Genomic DNA, 20,232 nt, shown 5'->3' with positions numbered 1-20,232 from the left:
CTTAAACACCCAAAAAGAAAGTATAACCTAAGAGTAAAGTCATCAGTATATTTAAGAGTTCAAGGGATTACCTTGGAAGACAAAAGAAAAATGAGGAAGAACCCAATAGAGGAATGCTTTTGGAAGGCCTTGTCAAGAAACTCCAATGGACTCTCATATGAATATTTGAAAATTGCCCTGTTCTGACTTTTTTCTAGTTCCCTGTCTAGAACTTGTAATGCTAATTACTCTTGCCTTTGCTTCTCCTTCACATCTCCTATTCATGATTCAAGGACTTTCTTCTCACTCTAGAGACAAGAATTATGCAATTTGGGAGTCTTTTAGATAGACCCACTGAAGAGGTATTCCAATTGCCTCACCCTGCATCCCTGTTCAGCATGGAAGAAGCCAGAGTGGTCTGCATCTTGATTCCCTACCCACAAGTTGGGTACCCTCTTCAGAGGATGGCGTGATAAGAATAGGAGGTAGGGGGCTGGCTCAGGGGTTAAGAACACTGGTTGTTCTTGCAGGAGACTCAGGTTCAAATCCCAGCAACCACATGGCAGGTAACAACTGTCCGTAACTCCAGTCCCAGGGGATCCAACAGCCTCTTCTGACCTCCATGGGCATTGCACGACAAGGGTGCACTTACCTACATGCAGGCAATACACACATATACATAAAATAAAAATAATAAATAAATAAATTTTTAAAGTTTTAAAAAAGCCGGGTGGGAGTGGTGGTGCATGCCTTTAATCCCAGCACTTGGGAGACAGAGGCAGGCAGATCTCTGAATTCGAGACCAGCCTGATTTACATAGAGAGTTCCAGGCCAGCTGGGACTATGGGGAGAACCATGTCTCAAAAACACCAAAAAAAAAAAAAAAGTTAAAAAAAAAGAATAGGAGATAGGGGAAATAGGAATTGGCTAGGCAGTTGGGGTAAAAAGACCCCAAAGAAAAGTAGCCAGTTTCTTGGCTAAAAGTCAAAATGTCCTTGGGCCTCTTAGCAACATACTCCATTCCAAAGGCCAAAAATGTCAAAAGTATTTGGGAGCTTTTATCTAATCCCTAAAAGATTTTAAAGTTACCTCTTCAGAGGGGGAATGTTAGAGTATCAAAAAGCCCCATAAATTGAACTGGTCCAGACTACAAAAATCGTGGATTTGATCAAAACACCTTATATGCATGTATGAAATTCTTAATAAATTATTTTTTAAAGAAATATTTTATAATTTTCAAATGAATGTCACTGCTATGGTTGAACCTTTATCACTAGATGTATTTGTATGCTGTCCACTGGATTAGGCAGGCTCAAAGACTCAGAAATAGTGAAGGCTGAACTGCTTCAGGTCCAGCTAGCTATTGGCTGTCCCATATGAAGAGACAAGTCAGAGCATATGTGCTTACTTCTAGCACAGAAAGTTCTGGACTTACCATGGGGTTCACTCACATTGTAAGTTGAAGTTGAAAACGTCATTAGGTAGGGAAGGCATTTCACCTACCTGGTCTACTGAACACTGTCTTGTTCGTCTCCCCTGTGATCATAGGACTGACAAGGAGCGCAGCTCAATTCCACTGATGCCTCAGTACCCCACTGCATAACACTAGCCTTGTGATCATGGAGATGACTTGGAGCTGTGCCACTGCTCAGCACCAAGAAAGGATATTATACTTAATGTCATTAACCCAGGAAAAGATCCAAATTCAAAATATAATTTCTGCTAGGTTGTCGCACTAACTTTTCTTCCCTTTTCCCCTTCTTGGGAAGCTTCCTCCCAAGGCCCCAGACTCACAGACTAACATAAGACATTTTTAGTTTTGGGGTTTCCTTTATGGTAGGAGTGCGGGGTGACTTAAAAAGAAACCACACATGCTTCTTCTGGTTGCTTCCATGCCCCACCCACAGTCTCTGTTAGCTTTGGCCTGCACCCTGTGGGCCTGTGGTCTCGCCCCAAGTCTGTAAATGTCCCATCTCACTTCCAAGCTTGCAGGACACCTCACCATGCTGCTAACTCTCTAAAGCTACCTCTTGGCACCGAGCTCCGCCCCTGGCTGGCTCACACCCCTCAGAGGAATGAGTATTTTTTTGGGCTACACAAGTGTAGTGACACAGAAATGTCATCTCAACCTTCAAGATGCAGAGGCAGAAGGATCACAGCACAAGGGCGGAATGGTCTATATAGTGCGTTCCAGACCAGCCAGGGTTACATGAGACTCTATCTCAAAACAAAGAAATAAACCCTCAAATCAAAATATAATTTCCATAGGATGTGTATTGCTATATTTGTTTATACCTTTTCTTTTTTGGTTTTGAGACAGGGTCTCCATGTAACCCCAGCTGGTGGCTTGGAACTTGCTGTGTAGATCATACTGGCCTCAATCTCACAGAGATCTGCCTTGTACCATCTTAGGTATGAAAGTTTAAATGGTAGCACTCCAAGTCAGGCACTGCCTACATCTGATTTCCCAGGGAATTTAAGGCAGCGTTGGGAGAAGAAAATCCTCTTGCCACTCTCCTTGTCTGAGCCATCGGCAGCTGGCTGTTCTGATTGACATTCTACCTCTGGGCTATTGACTTGTGCTCAACCTTCAGACCTATTTCTCATCACAGATGGAAAATATCTGATGCTGAAGCATGGATGCCCTCCAGCTGCTGACCCCATGGCCTCTCTGGATAAAGATCACCTTGCTCTCCTCCAAGCTCCTTCAGCTTGCCTGGTCTCTCACAATCATTTAAGCCCTTGCAATACATTGTTTTGCAGACCTTACAAACACATTGGAATGTATGAGTGCATGGGTGTATACATAGCTACAACCACTGGTGCCGGTAACACCCCAGAGTGTAGAACACCCACGCAATCTCAGCTTCATTATTATGACTGCTTTGAAGGATTTGGAACTGGCTTTTACAGGCATTATACCAGACATTGTTGAGACAGTCCCTAGCACAGGGCCTGTTAATCACTTTTCTATCACTATAGCAAAAACCTGAGATAATAACTTATAAAGTGGAAAGGTCTATTTTGACTCACAGTTTCAGAGGCTCTCCAAGGACTGTGGTGGGCAGCTCATCACGGTGGGAAGTGCTGTCAGAGTAAAGCTACCCAAGTGTAGCCAGTGTGAAAAGACAGAAAGGTAGAGTAGTGTTCCACAGAGCCCGTAAAGGGCATACCCTCAATGGCCTGAAGACCTCCCACTGCCCTACTTGTTAAAGGTCCTAGTAGTTCCCTGTAGCATCACCTGAGTACAAGCCATTAACACATGAAGCTCACCAAGAGGTGGATAAAAGAAACATACCAGCCTGCATAAAGTGAGCTAAGGCAGCAGAGCTACTTTGAGTAGAAATGGAACAATGTGTGCTTACTTCCCTCACTGCTACACATTTGTGGAACCTTACTGCTTAAACATCTAGATTGAACAGCCCAGTTAACAAAAATGAAATCGAGGCTCAGGAGTTTTGTTGTCCTTCCGCATCACACAAGTCTGTGATGAAGCCAAGAACAGAGAGGCCGGTAGCCTGAATCCCTCCTGAGGGCTCATTCCTCAGATATACTAATGTAGCTTCTCAGGACTGGCATTTAATTAACGTAGACTACGATGTGAACTGCAATTAATCATTCAAAGTGAATTGTTAATCATTATGATCCTATGAATGCAGGTCTGGTATTAATATAGAATTACTAACTGTATTAGTGATTGAAATAAGAGTTACGAGTTAATTATTTGTGGTGATTAAAATTATTACAGTAACAAGTTAATGTTGGCCATCAGTAGATAGGGATGCATGCCCACAAATGTGTCTTAGCAGATCTTCTTAGAGATAGGGGTTTGGTGGTCTCAAACACACAGGAAATACCTAAAATTCCTATTGAAAAACCACAACACTCATGAGTTTAAAGGATCTGAGAAATTTTGCGATAAAGAAGCCTGTCTTATTTTTCTGTTCGTATTGCCCACTAAGAGAAGTTCTGCTTGTTATAGCTTAGTAAGAATGTCTGTGGAACAATCATTGGGGTGGATGATAAATTATGAAGCATGAGCTCAGTCTAGTAATCTGTGCAAAAGCAATCTGGAACTTTCAGCAACCCTTCAAGTTACAGGTTTTAAACTGTTCAGTAGGTCCCAGAAAACATCACAGAGAGGGGGCAAGTAGGGAGTGTCCCCAGAAGGCAAGGAATGGCCCCAGGGCTTAAGCCCTTGCATCTGCACAGAGGCTCAGCTTTTTCCTGCTTTAGATATTAAGATTATCCTGAAATATTCACCTATTCCCACTACAAATGTTTATAGAATTCCTGCCGTGGCTAGGCTCCTGTGAAGCTTGGATAGATCACTGAACAGGAATGAGAGAGAACTTGACCTCATGGAATTTCACATGGGAGGAAAGAAAGACAATTGAAAATATGCATAATAAGAAAATTGCATGCTGTGTTAGAAGGTATTAAGTGTGTCAGGATAAAAAGAAACTGGATACAGGGTCCTGGGAAGGCTAAGATTATGTGCAGTGGGCTGATATTCTATGTAAGGACTGAAACAGCCTCACTGACAGGACAGGAGGACGTGAGAACTTTAGTTTCACACATGTCCTAAGGAAAGAACTTCCAAGCAAAGAGAACAGCTATGCAAAGACCCCAGGACAATACGAGATGCTGAGGAGAGATGCATCAGAGAGGACCTGGGGTGCTGGGGGTCGGGGGAAGAATGTGTTTGTGTGGTGATGAGAGCTTGAGAATGTCGGAAATGAATGAGCAGGTAGGAGAGACAGGGGCTGTGTATCGCAACAGGTGGTCAATCAGTGAGAACCCAACAACAGAACCGAAATTACTTACCTCCTTAAAGGAAACTATGGGCTCCCATACTGAACTACAACCATCCCAGGTTCAGGGACCATTGTGGAAGAGAGGGTGGAAAGATCCTAAGAGACAGGGAGGAGGTACATGACCAGATAGAAATAGAGTACTACAGGCTCCTGGGTTCCTGCTCATATGAACCTACATCAATGGTGTCAGCATGCACAGGACCCGTGCAAACTCAAAACAATACCCAGAATAGAACTGGGGAAATGGGCAGCAGGCCCCAATCTTAGCTGAAGGAATATTGTCAAATGATTACTGCTGGGTGAGGAAGAGCTGATCTTCCTATAGCAAGAGACTGTAGATAAGCTAACTAGACCTCAGTAGAAGAACTTGCACCGAGAAATGCCTGGGACACTAACTTGACACAATAGGTCTTAAGACAAACAACAGAATGCATGAATTCCAGTGGGGGGATATGGGAGGGTGCCAGTGGGGAAGGAAGTATAAAGATGGTTCTGATTGATTGGGATGTTCTGTATGACATACACAAAAATTCAATTAAAAAAGGAAAACTCTGCAAGATCTGAGAAGAGCATTGACTGTGATGAGCAACAGCAGCGCCACTCCCAAACCTCCACAGGAAAGGCTGTGTGATGCATGAGGCTCCAGACAAAACCAATTAAAAAAGGAAAACTCTGCAAGATCTGAGAAGAGCATTGACTGTGATGAACAACAGCAGCGCCACTCCCAAACCTCCACTACTCGGGCAAACAGGAAAGGCTGTGTGATGCATGAGGCTCCAGACAAAACTGGAAGCACAGAAAGCCCTTCTGGAAAGTGCCAGAACCACAGAGAAGAAGTAGCTTCTGCCTGAGGCTTCTCCTCCCTCTTGTCTTTTCAGACTGTAAGCACTGGCTCCCACTGGCCATGCTCTGCCCAGCAGCATGGCTTGTGGAGTGAGCCCTCTGAGCAGATGCAAGGGAGTATTCCCATGGTCTCCTGCTGCAGCACATAATTCTTTGGTTTAAAACCTACTGCTTACTGGGCAGCACAGTGGGCCACACAATTTCACAATCACCTGTTGTGTACTGTATGAATAGCTAGAAGAGACGAACTCCAAGCACAGTGTAATGATAAGCTGGAGATGCTAATTGTTCTGATTTGATCAGAACATATGGTATATATGGGTTGAAATATCACGACGTACCTCATAAATATGCACAGCTATTATGCAATCATCAATGGGTTTTGAGATAGAAATGTGAACTCTTCATGTTTGATCATCAGACACTGTATATACTCTGTGAATTTATACAGTTAAAGTAATTTTTAAAATCCTTTTTATTTACTTTTTGTTTTCTTTTATTATTAATTTTTTATGTGTACATGTATGTATCTGCTTGATACCAAGTTCACAAGTGTAAGAGTGCCTGAGGTCAAAGAGGACATTGAGTTCCCTGAAACTGGAGTTACAGACAGTTCTGAGTCCCCTGATGTAGGTGCTGGGAACCAAGCTCAGGTCCTCTGCAAGAGCAGCAAGTGCTTTTAACTGCTGAGCCATCTCTCCAGCCTCATTTTCCTTGTTATTCTCTAAAACTGTGTCTGGATTGAGCAGCACAGCTTGTCCTACTCCAGAGAGCCTCAACGGGGGCAGCTCACTAGGCTACAGGAGGGCAGGTAGTTGATGCGGCCAATGGGTCAGTGTTGGACATTGACTGTGGCTCAGATAACAGTATCCGCCTTGGCTCCTTAATTGTCCTCTGTGCTTAGATTTTTTCATGACACAGTAGTTCAGGGTAGACAGAGTCCAAGATGTTGAAAACAGGAATTCCAGGCTCATCCCTAAAGTTCACACGGTGACTGTATGATTGATTTTTCTCAGCACTGTGACCAAATAACAGAAATCACCAAATGGTGAAGAAAGGAACCCAGCCATTGCTTGTTCTGTGCCTGACAGATTCAAGGCTGTTGTTTCTACAGATGCTCTTCAGCTATATTAGGTTGATATTCCTAATGTTTTTTCAGCCCACCCAGTCCACGTTCCCTTTACACTCAAGCAGCATTTTAGTTTTTATTTGTTCTGTTTGTTTTCTCAGGGAGTGGGTGATGACACACACCTTTAGTCTCTTTTACAAGCCTTCCTTCACAGCCTCCTAGAGCTCTGCATTTGGGTTTTGTGTTCAGCAGGGCACAGCCAACCCTCTCTCATTTTGCACAAAAACCCAGTGTCCCTTGGTAATCAGATTAAGTACCTGTGTAGTATATCAGACCCCTTTTTGTCCTCTTGGCTCAACAGCAAGAAGAGCCAGCTGACAAACTCAACTTCCAGGTTAAACCAGACAGCTCTGGGGCCTCTGAGGGAAGCACCTTTCCTTGAGAATTAAGATTTCTGGGTCAGCAAACCCCACTCTTAAGGAGGCAGGACATAGCCCTGCAAGTGTGTCATTTGCTGTTGTGAGAAATCTCACCCCCAACTCCATTCGTGATTCGTGGGCCCATATGTTCTAATTACAGCTCACTCAACTATTCATTGCTGCATCAAGGAAAACTCTAGATCTTAGGGAAGAGCAGGGATTGAAACCACCAGTAACAGCTTGAAGTAATGAGGCAGGGAATTCATTCTATGACTTCGTATCTTCAACCAGTTTTAAAAAGCAGAATCATTTTTGAGAGTGACTGAAAATTACCATACATTTAATCAGATGCTTTAGTTTCTTATGCCAGAGGCTAGAAGATAAACCTCACTTTTAATTCTACAAATTGAATCGTTCAGGATTTAACCAGAAAAAGAGAGGTAACTTTACACATTTACAACCATGGGGATTTTTAAAAAACACTTTATTAAGGTGTGACTGTATGCACTTTAATGTGCTTGGTAATAGTGTACATCCATGAAACCCTCACCACAGTCAATGCCATGCACTTTCCTCTATCTCCAGAACCCTCTGTTCTGTCTGTCTTCTTGTGGGAAGAGAACTTAACCTAAGATCTTCCCTTCCAGTACACAGCAGAGTACTGTTGATCAGATGCCCTAGGTTGTAAACCATGTTCCAGAACTTACTCATCTTGCATGGCTGCTGAGAGAATTATTTACACAGATGATGACAGACAGAAAGAAAAGATGAGCTGGTAACTCAGCTAACCTATGGTGCATAAGCAGGAAGCAGTTGCTGCCTGGAGAAGCAGAGGGCAGAGCCACTGCATATCCTAGGCTTTGGAGGAAGCCAGCAGCTATGGTAGAGTCCTGTGGTCTGACAGGTGCCACTGTGTTACTGAAACAAGAAGAAAGAATATGCCCTAGAGGGTTCTTAGTGTCATACATAAAGGAATTTAAGACTGGATCCAAAAGGAATTTTATTAGAATTTTAAAGAAAAATCCTCAAGGCAGGTGAGCTTGTAATCTCAGTAGCTGTTTTGAGGAGGAGAACAGAGGAGAGAAGGAAAGAGAGCCATGAAGCCATGCAGGTTTAGAGCCTGCATGGAGGTCAGACATGGGGCTGACTGGCAGCCACACAGCTGGGAGAAGGAAGCTTTAGAAACAGTAAAGAAATACAAGAAGCTAGGGCAGCCCAAAGCATCTTAGCAAAAGGATATGAATGGGAGAAATGAGAAAGCATGCTTAGAAAAGGGGTATGAAGAAGAAAAGGAGAGATTGTTCTTCCGAAGAATCCAGAAAAGTGGGTAGACTTAGAGAGCTTACGTGTCTGGGATCACAAGCACTGCACTGGGACAGTTGAATGTCAGACAGGAAAAGATCACTATCTCATTGTGCTGGATAGTTTTAGTGTCAACTTGACACACCTGGGTTGAGGGAGCCTCAATTGGGAAATTGCCTCTATTGGACTGGCCTGTGGCCATGTCTGAAGGGCATCTTCTTGATGAGTGATGTGGGAGGGCCCAGCCCACTGTGGGTGGTGCCACCCCTGGGCAGGTGGGCCTGTGTTGCATAAGAAAGCAGGCTGAGCAGGGGCCAGGAGAGCAAACCTGTAAGCAGCGTTCCTCCATGGCCTGTGCTCCAGCTCCTGCCTCCAGGTTCCTGCCCTGAGTTCCTACCTTGGGCTCCCTGATGAACTGCGTGCGACCTGGGAGATGTAAGACAAATAAACCCTTTCCTCCCCAAGTTGGTACTGGTCAGAGTGTTTTGTCACAGCAATGAAGAACAGACTAGGACACTCATTAACACACTAGCTATTCCACCCATCTATTTAGCATAAGTTAAGGGGAACCTGTCTTCCTAGGGGTGGCCTAGGACCAGTTGATTGACCAGTGAAACTATAAATGTGGGTCTTTCTACAGATAGACTAGGGTTTTTATAGTCTTGATAGTTGATCTTATGGGGCTATTTGCTACTCTAACATTACAAAGAGAAGCATGAAGAGCTGGATCTATGTAGTCCTCCCTTTCCCTACCCTTCCACCACCAATTAACACTTCCCTTTGGCCTGAATACTCTGGAAGCCAGTGGGGTTGGGAACAGCATGGTCCTTGAATCAGTCCCCTCTCTGTAAAGAATATAGCAGTAGAGAGGCAAGAAAATCATGTGCTGACAAATTCCAGACTGCCCAGCTGAGAAGGCAAAGCAGTGGGCTCTGGTGTTTGCAGGGGGCAGATGAGGCTGAGGTCAGTCATAGATGGGGAAGGAAGTTCTGCTAACCTCAGTAACTGTAGAAGTTCTGCTAACCTCAGTATTCTTGGGGATGTAGGGAGCAAAGAAGAAGTACTGGGGGGCTTGTGGGAGCAGGTACGGCCAGTTGCCTAGGAGAGGGAGGTTAAGAAACTGCAGCTTAGAGTAGCTTCCTGGCATCAGTAGGATACCTGAAGTTCCAGGTTCACAGTCACAGATTAAAGAGAGACCAGTCATGGGTTTTTGTGGTTGTCTCCAGCTAGATCTTACTGGGTAATAAGTAAAAGGGTAATTGTATCCCATTAGAGTTATGAGTTTTTAAGTGAATACAATGGAGAGAGGGAGAGAGAGAGAGGGAGAGAAAGAGAGAGGGAAGAGAGCTGTAATCATACAGAAGGAATTACATGGTTGTAGAATCACAGCTGGAAAAGGAGCCACAGGACTTCATCAGTGGGTGGGAAATGGTTCGGAGGAAGATCTGCTTCTGAGGGGCTGCTGTGCTGTAGATGGGAGCCCTGGTGGGAACTAGCTACACGGTGACCAGTGGCTGGAAGGCACGACATTGAGCTTTGGTGAGCTTCAAGTTCTAGGGTGTAAGCCACTGAGTTGAGGGGAAGGAAGCAGTCAGAGAAGGAGTAGAATGACACAGTTTGAAGGAAGGACTTCGGACCTAGAAAGGAATGTGCAGCCCACTTTATTCCATGCCCTCACTTTCTTTCCCCTTTCTCCTAACACTTCGTGTTGACTTGCCTTTTTTTCAGAGCAGAGCAGCTGCGTTCCCAGGGCACATCACTACCTGGATTCAGGGGCAAAGGACACAAGCCACCCGCACACCTGGTTTTGCTGTCTTGCTGTGCTGTCCCTTCCTCGGCCTCTCCCCGTACTTTTCTATGACGCTAGTCCTGCTGGTGCCCTTCTAGACCCTCAGACCACCCCAGAAATGTTCCCCTCACTCTGCTCTGACAAGGCAGCACCCACAGTACCTTCCTGGTCTGACAGTAGAGTTGCCTGTGAGCTGGGGCACAAGCAGTGTTGGCTTTATGGAGGGTAAGGGCAGAAAGAATACATTCTGAAAGGGTCCTGCTGAGGCTGGAGGAGGTCTGGAATATGTTCAAGAGCTACTGTCGTGATGGTCATCACAAGTGTAGGGTGAACTCCCACCCTGAGGATTCCATGAACACAGAGTTCTGTGTGGTTGCTGGATGCCAGGCTTCTTTCGAAGCAAAAGCAACCCTTTTTCTACTTTGCTTAAGTGAGCAATATTTACTGAGCCTTTTTTGTTTGTTTGTTTTGGAGATGAAGGGGAGTGGGTTTTCTTCTTTCAAATCAACATCAGACATCTTCTGTGTAACAAACGCTAGACTATGTACTGTGGTCCCGAATACCAACTGGTCAGCACATCCTCTGATCTAAGTTTCCACCCTAAATCTGCAGACACATTCTCTCCTCTTGTTTCTGTGCAAATTGAATGAGATAATATGTGTTCAAGTTCTTTGAAAACAGATAAAAACGTCAGGGACTGATTATCATTTCTATCATCTCACCATTATCATTTTGGACTTTGATTCCAGTTCCTTCTTTCTTTGCCTTCTGGGATGTTCCCTGCCTTGCCCAGAAATCTCGTTCATTAGACACTGAGGATAATTCCCAAATGACCAAAGGATGTGCAACTTATACATGAGCTAAATTAGAAGCATTTAAATTTTCCATCTACTCCCTTGTCTGCTCTTTGGTCAATAGCTTATTCTGACAACTTCATTACCTCCTAATTACTCTAAGTTCCTTTGCTCATTTTCTGTGCATGATAAAAGAAAAAAACCTACTAAGAAAGGAATGTGATGTGACAAGTCATAGACTCCTGACACCCAGCACTTCCTCATTCACTGGAAGAGATTTTTCTTTTTCTTTATCCAGGAATGAATTTGCAGTGAAGCTTCCGGTCCTGGGATAAAGCCTGCAGCCAGCTCTCCTTTCCCGCGTGGTTCCCTCCACTGCTAGACGCAAGCTGTGGGTGAGTAGCGTTTTCTCCTCTCTCTTCAGACCTGATTTATCCTTTGCCTATAAATCTTTGAGCAGCCATTCAGGAAACTGCATCTGATGTGCCTTAATCTTTGCATTGCTCATTTCTTCATGGATCTTAATCTAATGGGCTTTAATTACACATCCCTTAGGAAGTGCCAGCCTTTTCCCAGCAAGGCACTTTCTCCTTGTGATTTGATCATTACTTTCACTCTAGCTTTCTCATGAGGCTATACTTAGAAACTTGGGACCAGAAGGGGTGTTAGAGGTCACCCTGCTGGATTTGGCATCCCAACCTGGTGGCTTCTGCGTATCCAAGGACTATCAGTCACAACCATCGATCCATAGCTGACCCTAGTACAAACCTGGAGTTCAGAAAAGTTTGAGAAGCCACACAGGTGCGGGAAATGGCCAGAAGGGACCCACACACTCAGTCTATGGATCTAATCAGAGATGTCTTCTGTGTGCAAGGAAAGAGCAGAGAATCTGGAATTTCAGAGACATGGATAGGTACATGGTCCTGTCTTCCCACCAAAGGAAACATCTTGGAGCAAGTTCCCTATTCTCTTCAGTTTCAATGTCTTGACACCAAAGTGGGTATCAGTGCTGCAGAAAACAGTTCTGGGGCTTAGCATGGAAAACCATGTCAAGACCCAGGCTGGGATGCAGCACCTGGCAGGAGTTTGTTTTCTTCCCTATTTCTTTCTTGATGGTACAGGCACAGCATGACACACTTTGTACTTTCATTCTTACTAATGTGCCCTTGCTTGTATTAACGCAGCCTCAGCTTAAGTCTTTACCACACCACTATGGAGGTGCTGCCACCAGTGTCTCTAACTTACAGGTGAGGAAAAATATTGGAACTAAACTGTGTTAAGTTCCCCCATTTCACATGAAGGTATTGAAATTTGTACCTGGAAGGCCCGACTCCAAAGCCACATCTCCAAATGCTCCCATTAGACATGTCATACTTTATGTACCAGAGTCGTGACAAGGTGGACCAAGTAGAGGGTCTAGAGCACTGTATTAAGGAGGCTCTTGTGCTCAAGGGTTGGATGGCCACTTATATGGTTCTGAAAGTGAGGGCCTCCTTAAGCTCTGAGCCCTAGAACTCTCTTCTAAGTCACCCCAGTCAGCCCTGGCAAGCTATACCGGTGAGAAAAACTACCCGTGAAACATTTGGATGTGCCCTTGCTGACTTCTGCTCACTTCCTTTGCAAGACTATGCACAGGGGGACATGTGTTGCCCGAGGCACTGTAAGACTGGAAAAGGTTGAAGGAAGATAGGCATTCAAGAGGTTTATAAAGGGGCTGGAGAGTTGACTCAACAGTTAAGAGATCTGGCCGCTCTTGCAGAGGACCTGGGTTTGATTCCCTACACCCACATGGCAGCTAACAACTATCCTAACTCCAGTTCCAGGGGATCAACGCCCTCTTCTGACCTCTGTGGGCACTGCACAACACAGGTACACTTACACACATGCAGGCAACATACTCATACATGTAAAAACATATAAAAATAATGAATAAAATATTTTTAAAGAATTTTACAAGGCATCCAGGCTCTAGCCTCCACTTTCCTTTGTCTATGCTCAAACAAGGCAAGGCCTAGGCAGATGGAGCTTCTGCTACATGGATAAACTTACCTTTTCTAGCCTCACATTAGCATAATTGCTTTTAAATAAACCCATTTCGCCAACATATTTGGACTAATCTTCAAAAGCAGTGAGAAGATAGAAGGTAAACTGAGGCAAGGGTACCGTCTTTGGGGAGTCATATCAGCTGAGCTGTGGCCAGAGAAGAGCAGGGAAGGCCAAAGTCAGTCCATACTATGTAACAGAAATGACTTGAAAGACAAAGAGCCCTTTTCATTGTTTGAGTCTATTGTGGTGGAGAAGACACAACGAAGCAACTCAGTTTGTGGCAGCAGGAATGTGGGAAGGAGGCTGTTCACTCACTCTACAGTGGGCCAAGAAGCAGAAAACAGGAAAGAAACCAGGGGCCAGGTGCTGCCTTCAAAGCCCTCACTAGTGACCCTGTTGGATAGGCATGTCCTCCAGAAGAACTAGCACTGAACCCTAAGAGACTCCATAGACAGAGGGGGAGACAGGCACCCCTCCGACCTAATCATTCAGCTTCAGTTGCATGAGGGGGGAGGGTCTAAGGACAGGCATGGAGGAAGCCAGGTAGGTGGTGGGAAGTCACAGTCTTGGGAGGTGCTTGGATGAGCACAGAGCTGAACCACGGGTGCGCGGCTTTGTAAGTAACTCTCTTCTGGTCATCATCAACTATACAAAAAACCCGAATACAGTGCATTGTGTTGGTTTTGTCCGTCAGGCATAGAGGCAGTGTAGGGCCTGGGAGCCGAGAGAGAGAGCCTGCAGGACTCCCAGGAGAGAATTTGGTACTACAGACCCACTTTCTCCAGCCAGGCCCCAACCCCTGAAGATTCCACAGCTGCCTAAAATGGCACCACCAGCAAGCGAAGAAGTGCTCAAAACGTGAGCCTATGGGGGACATTTAGACTCAAGCCGTAATAGGCCTCTTACCCAAGTGAGAGATACAGACCCAAGGGACTGAACTCTAGATCTCCAAAGCAACCTTGGGTGATAGAAACTGAGGATCAGAGGAAAGGCCTGTCTCACATCTGAGGGTGAAGGAATAACTGGATTTGATTGGTAATGAGTGTTTATTAAGCACCTGATGAAGGCAAACCATTAAACCCTGAATGCGAAGCAGCCAGAGACAGAGCCTCACATAATTGCCACCCTCTGGCTGCTTTCCCAGAGACCAGTGTACAGCATAGACTGCAGCACCCTGCAACTGCTCTCCCCTCCCCAATATGTGTCTCAGCCCACTCTGCAACTGCCCCTTGATATGACACAACGTCAAGCACAAACCCTTGCCTGCTCCCTAAAGGGAGAAGAAACATAAAAACCCCAAGTCTGTGAAAAAGGTCACCCTCTCTGGCCCCGTGCCCTCTAGGTTTATTCTCTGCCTAAAAAACCTGCTTATTATCTTGAGGTAGAGTTCTTCTTATTGGAATTCATGTCTTCTTACATTTGGAGTGAGTGGCCCCTGGCTGATCTCTCACCCCCTCTTCTCTCTCTCTCTCTCTCTCTCTCTCTCTCTCTCTCTCTCTCTCTCTCTCTCCTTGGTATGTATATATACTATAATAGTTAATCATTATCAAAAGAAACTCATGAGGCAGGTAAAAATATAGATGCAGATGGATACAGGATTTAAAGATGTCATCGCACTTTCTCAGAAAACCAGGATTCAAGCCACGCTGGCTTCCCTCTGAAGCTGGGCTGGTTTCTTTTCAGAACAGCCCATAGGTTTCAGCTTCTGGCAGATGGTCATCACTCACATCTGAGGGTGAAGGAATGACTGGATTTGATTGGTAATGTCTGCAACAGGTTGGAGGACAGACCTCTCCACACACACAGCTTTCTGAGAAGCTAACCCAACACACACAACCCCAGTGTATGTTCCAAATGTGGACAGATTACCTTCTGGAATAAAATGAACACCTTGATGGTTCCTCTCCTTGCCTGATTTAATACTTCCCATGAACTCGGTCCTGGGATTTCTGTAGCAGTGCCTACTGTCAATAAAACTGTGGTGCATTTAACTAAGAACATGTGCACATTGGTGCATCTGCTCAAACTGACTGCTCAGTGGAGGATGTGCAAGGGACCTTTTCACAGATGGGAAAATCAAGGCAGAGGGTCATAGAACTCAGCCATGAAACCACAACAGATCCAGAATGTGAACCCTGTGCAGTTTTCTTGCTTTCAGAACGTGCTGAGGAAGAAAGGCGGGAAGATGAGGAAGTAACAGCTGTTGGGTGGGGAGGGACCTCGGAGAGGAGGAATTGCCTCAGGTCTGTTTGTTCACACTTCCCTCCAAACAAGACTGTGCCTCTCAGCACAGAAACAAGAAAACAAACCTCCTCTGGCAGAAAGGATACAGACATCAGTGTGAGGGCAGGGCATCTCAGGAGCCTGTTTTCCTGGGGGTTCAAAGGCTGGTGGTTTGCACAAAAGGAGACCCTTTGGGTCAGGAAGACAAGCCAGCCAGAGGCAGGGACTCAGGGGCTAACCTGGTCTTTCACTTATCCTCTATAGTTGTCCCTTCTTTTCCACTTGGCTGATGACTGGTACTTGATGCCAATGAGCTTTAACAAGGAGAGAAACCTAACAGGGGTGGGAAATGCACTGTCAACCTCATACTAAGGCACAAAGGACTGAGAAACAGTTCATCTCTGGAGATTTCATTTACTGTTTTGAGAGTGACAGTCCATGCAGAGTACTGTGCTCAGTGCTTGTGGTGGATGAATTTTATATCCTTAAGAAATGGACAGTGACTTGAAGTAGGTAAGTCACCCATCATCTCCTGTGCTCCCACTGCCCTCTGTATTGAATTGCAAATATCTCATACTGCATGCACCCTGGCTGCTTGCTCTGTGAACATTGCTGTGGAGATGTATAGTTCTAATCCACCTGGAGCTGGCAGAAAAAGTATTGCCACCCAGCTTGAGTATAGCGGGGCATATCAACACAGGTGCAGGGGGCAGGAGGAAAAACGGAGGGAAGATAAAGTTCATGATGGACAGGAGCAAGGTGGTTATCAGCAGAGAAGAAGACGAGAATTGGAGGGCAGCACATGGGAAGACATAGTCTGTCTTAAAATCACATCCCGAAGCTGGTGTGATAGACCAAAGCTTTAAACCCAGACCTGTTCAACTCTGAAGCCCGTTGCCAGGAAACACCGTTCCTGGCCCGGCAACGGTGGAGAGAGGGCGGGAACTGGGATTTATGGGAGGTTGTGGGGTGTCACACTTAGAGCTTCTGACTGCATGTGTACACTAGCTCTCCACCCTTGCCTTGGGCCAATCACTCTTCTCAGGACCCACGGAGAAAAGAGAGGAAGCAGAGGTTTGATGGTTCCTGTCCCAATCTCACTCTCTCCTGGCAAAGCAATGTGGGTTCCCAGTGTCCCACCAGACACTACTACCATTGGCTAGTGTCCAAGACACTCTCCCTGGATGTTTCGAGCTCTCAGCACAAAGGAATCAGGAGGAATCAGGGGTTGCTCTTCAGGACTTTTTTTTTCCTCCCTGGCCCATGGCTTTGAGCCTTATTATTTTCCAGTTGCCTAGAGTTATGAGAAAGCCACAATTGGATAGGTTCTTAAGCCTGTGCTCTGACTTCTCTGTGGGTTAAGTGTGGAAAATGAGTCCTCAGGCCAACAGCTATTAAGGGGCAGAGCCTGGTCCCTCTGGTCTCTGCAGTGTCTCATGAGTCCTTACCATCCTGGAGCCATCAGAGATAAGACTGGTTGTCAGAAGCTTCTCTGAAAGCCCAACGATAGCACAGTCAAATTGGTTTCAAAAATCAACTTTTGTGGGAAAAAAGGAAAACAATACAGATCTGAACAGAGATATAAACTTGTGGGCTTCACACTTGACTCAGGAAAAGAATCAAAGAAAGGCCACCGACTGCTGACAGAAATAAAGAAGGCATGCAGACACCAGGAAGAGAAAGCAAAGAAATAGGATAGACAAGATCAAGAGCTGTTCATTAAGAAATTCCTGTAGCTGTGACCAGCCCAGTCTCCTCAAGAATCACCCATGGCTCCCCATGGCCTGGAGAATAGGATAAAAGAGTGCTTACATAGCATGGAAAACCCTGGGTTCAGTCTCCAGCACTACCACCAGAAAAGTGAATAAAAACATATCGTTGTATAAAAATATAAATCATTGAGAATAAATTCATAAAGTCTTTGCCATCTCAAACTATTTCCTTCTCCAAAGTAACTTCTATTTTCAGTCAAGTGAGATTCCTTTTAGAAAACTGTCAGTGTATTTATAAACAGCGTACAATGTACTTTGGTCATATTCACCCCTCACTCCTTTCCCTAATTCATCCCAAATCCACTCCCACCTCCACGTCCCTTCCCAAATTCATGTCCTTCTTTTTAATAACCCACCCAGTCCAACTTGTGTTGCCTACGTATGCATGGATATGGAGCCATTCACTGGAGCATGACTGACCTACCAGGGGTCACACCCTGAAACCAAACCAAGTCCCCACCCACGAGGCCATCAGCTGTCAAAAGCTAGAGGTAGAAACTCATGGGCCCTTCTCCCTTCATGCTGGAATGCTGACTGACTTGATCTCATGCAAGCCCTAGGAAGCACACACAGCTGCTGGGAGGATGAGGGTAGTGGTCCTGTCATGTCTAGAAGGCACTGTTTTGTTCTGATCCTTCCCAACCTCTGGCTCTTAAAATCTTTCAGTCCCCTTTTCTGCTATAGTTCCCAAACTTTGGGGGGAAAGGGATGTGGCATAGATGTCCCATTTGTGGCTAAGCACTCCAGAGAAGCCAGTTCTCTGCCCTTTGACAAGCTGTGAGTTCCTGTGTTAACCACTACCCAATGCATAATGAAATTTCACTGATGAGGTTTGAGAATCACACTAATTTCTGGGTATATAGATTCAAATTTAGAGGGCAGTTTGATACTGTGTTCATTAGGAAAATGATAGTAGTAGGTCCATCCTAAGACTCGTGAGATCCTCAAACAGATTCATGGCCAGATGCTCAGTACTAGAAATTCATTTCCCCCATGGACTGGGCCTTAAATCCAATAGAAATTGGTTGGTTACCCCGTAACACTTGTGCCAATTTTGCACCAATGGACATATCTTGCCATGTCAGCCATTATTATAGCTCATAGGGTTCATAGCTAGGTAACACTGTTGATGATTATTTTTCCCTCAAGCAGCCTACATAGCACCTTCCAGTACTATGAAAGCTAGCCATACAATTTGATTTCTCCATGTCCTGTGACAGAAGCATGTGGTATCTTCAGCAATAAGGTCTTACCATCAAGCTCTGGTACACAATCAAGAGCACAGCATTAGCTTGAAATGTTATGGGGCTTTCCAGGACACCCCTGACCAACAGCACAAGGGGTGTTATCTCACACCTGGCACCTGGCACCAGGCTTTACATTTGGCAATCTGTGGCTTCTGGGAGGAGCATTCTCCATTGTGCAGAGTAACTCCAATTAAACATGTATATTAGATTTCCATATAGCTTTTTGAAACATTCTTAGTGTTATCAATCCCCAAATTTCTTCCTCGCTGAAATTTCCCTTCTTTCCTCATTGATGACTTACAAAGATATGAGACCACTGAACTATTCTGTTTGTTTTTCATGTGTTTCTACATATGCATATATAGATTCTCATACCTCAATAAATAGAGATTGGACAGTCTTTGTAAATAGTTATGTAGTGTTCTAGGTTGTTTCTCCATTGCTGTGACAAAACCAACTTGGTTAAGAAAGGGTTTATTCGCTTACATCCCCCAGGTCACAGTTCACCAAGGATCCAAGGTAGGAACTCAGGGCAGGAACCTGGAGGCAGGAGCTGGAGCACAGGCCGTGGAGGAACATTGCTTGCTGGCTGCTCGCTTGGCCAGTGCTCAGTCTGTTTTCTTTATATAATACAGAGCAACCTGCCCAGGGGTGGCACCACCCACAGTGGGCCCTCCCACATCACTCAACAATCAAGAAAATGTCCCACAGACATGGCTACAGCTGTGTCAAGTTTACAACTAAAGCTATCCAGCACATGTAACATCATATAAAGAAAATGTCAACAAAATTTATGTGACTCTTCTTGTTTTAATTAACACTTAAGTTATTCTATAAATCTTACCATTAAAATGTTGAAATAGGTATTCTTATAAAAATAAATTTATGTTCATGTATGGCTATTTCTGTAGGACAGAGTCCTATAAATGGAATTGCTGTGCATTTTTAATTTTGATGCTGTCATTGATGGGAGATAATAAATGCTGATCATCACCAGGTACTCAAGTGGACCAGCCCCTGCTCACAGCAGTGTTCATGTTACCATATTTAGTCTCACAACTCCCCAGAGTCTAGGCACAGAAAAATTTGAGGAAAATTGAGGTGATGCAGTTGTTTGAAAGCCAAATTGAGCAAGTTGTGGTACCAAACAGTCTAGATTCCCAGCCCATGTTCCTTAACATTTTGACTTTCCTCAATCATCCATTTTCAAGAATTTAACCACTATATTTAATTGGCTAGATCTTATTTTATCCCTTAATAATTTAACATAAAGTTATGCCTTTTAATTTCAATATACATACTATTGATATTTTATGGGATTTTTCTGATGTTTAGTAACCTTTTATATATTGTATGTTAATTTTTCTTTTTATGCCAATTTTTTTCAGGAAGACTTGATAAATTATTGTAAAGTTTCTCTGCATGGTTTCTTATTCATCCTTTATTATCTACATTGCAGTATTTGTCTTACTCTATTGTCTTTGTTTTGAATTTGTTATGTTATCTCTCACAAAGAAGACATTTTAAAAAACATTGTGTAACCAAATTTGTCAGTATTTTCTTTATAGTGTGAAAAGTTTTAAATCTACTACAGGACAATTTTCCCAACCTGAGTTACTAAAACTGCTTCTCAATGTTTATTATAATACATTCAATAATTGCCTTTCCTTTTAAAATACATCTGTAGGGTCTAGAGAGATGGCTTTAGCAGATAAGAGTCTGGCTGTTCTTTCAGAGAACCCAGGTTCAATTCTCAGCACCCACACGGGGACTAAAAATCAGTTCCAGGGGATCTGACACCTTCTTCTGACCTCTATGGGCATTGCACAGTATGGGTACACATACATACATGCAGGTAATACACTCATACACATAAAATAAAAATAATATATGAAATATTTTTAAAAAGAACAGTGCTTTGGTTATCACCAT

The sequence above is a fragment of the Nannospalax galili genome, unplaced genomic scaffold (genome assembly GCF_000622305.1).
Source record: "Nannospalax galili isolate Female #2095 unplaced genomic scaffold, S.galili_v1.0 scaffold847, whole genome shotgun sequence".
Classification (NCBI taxonomy): Eukaryota; Metazoa; Chordata; class Mammalia; order Rodentia; family Spalacidae; genus Nannospalax; species Nannospalax galili.
The sequence above is the reverse complement of the archived record's forward strand: the minus strand, read 5'-3'. Positions refer to the sequence as shown.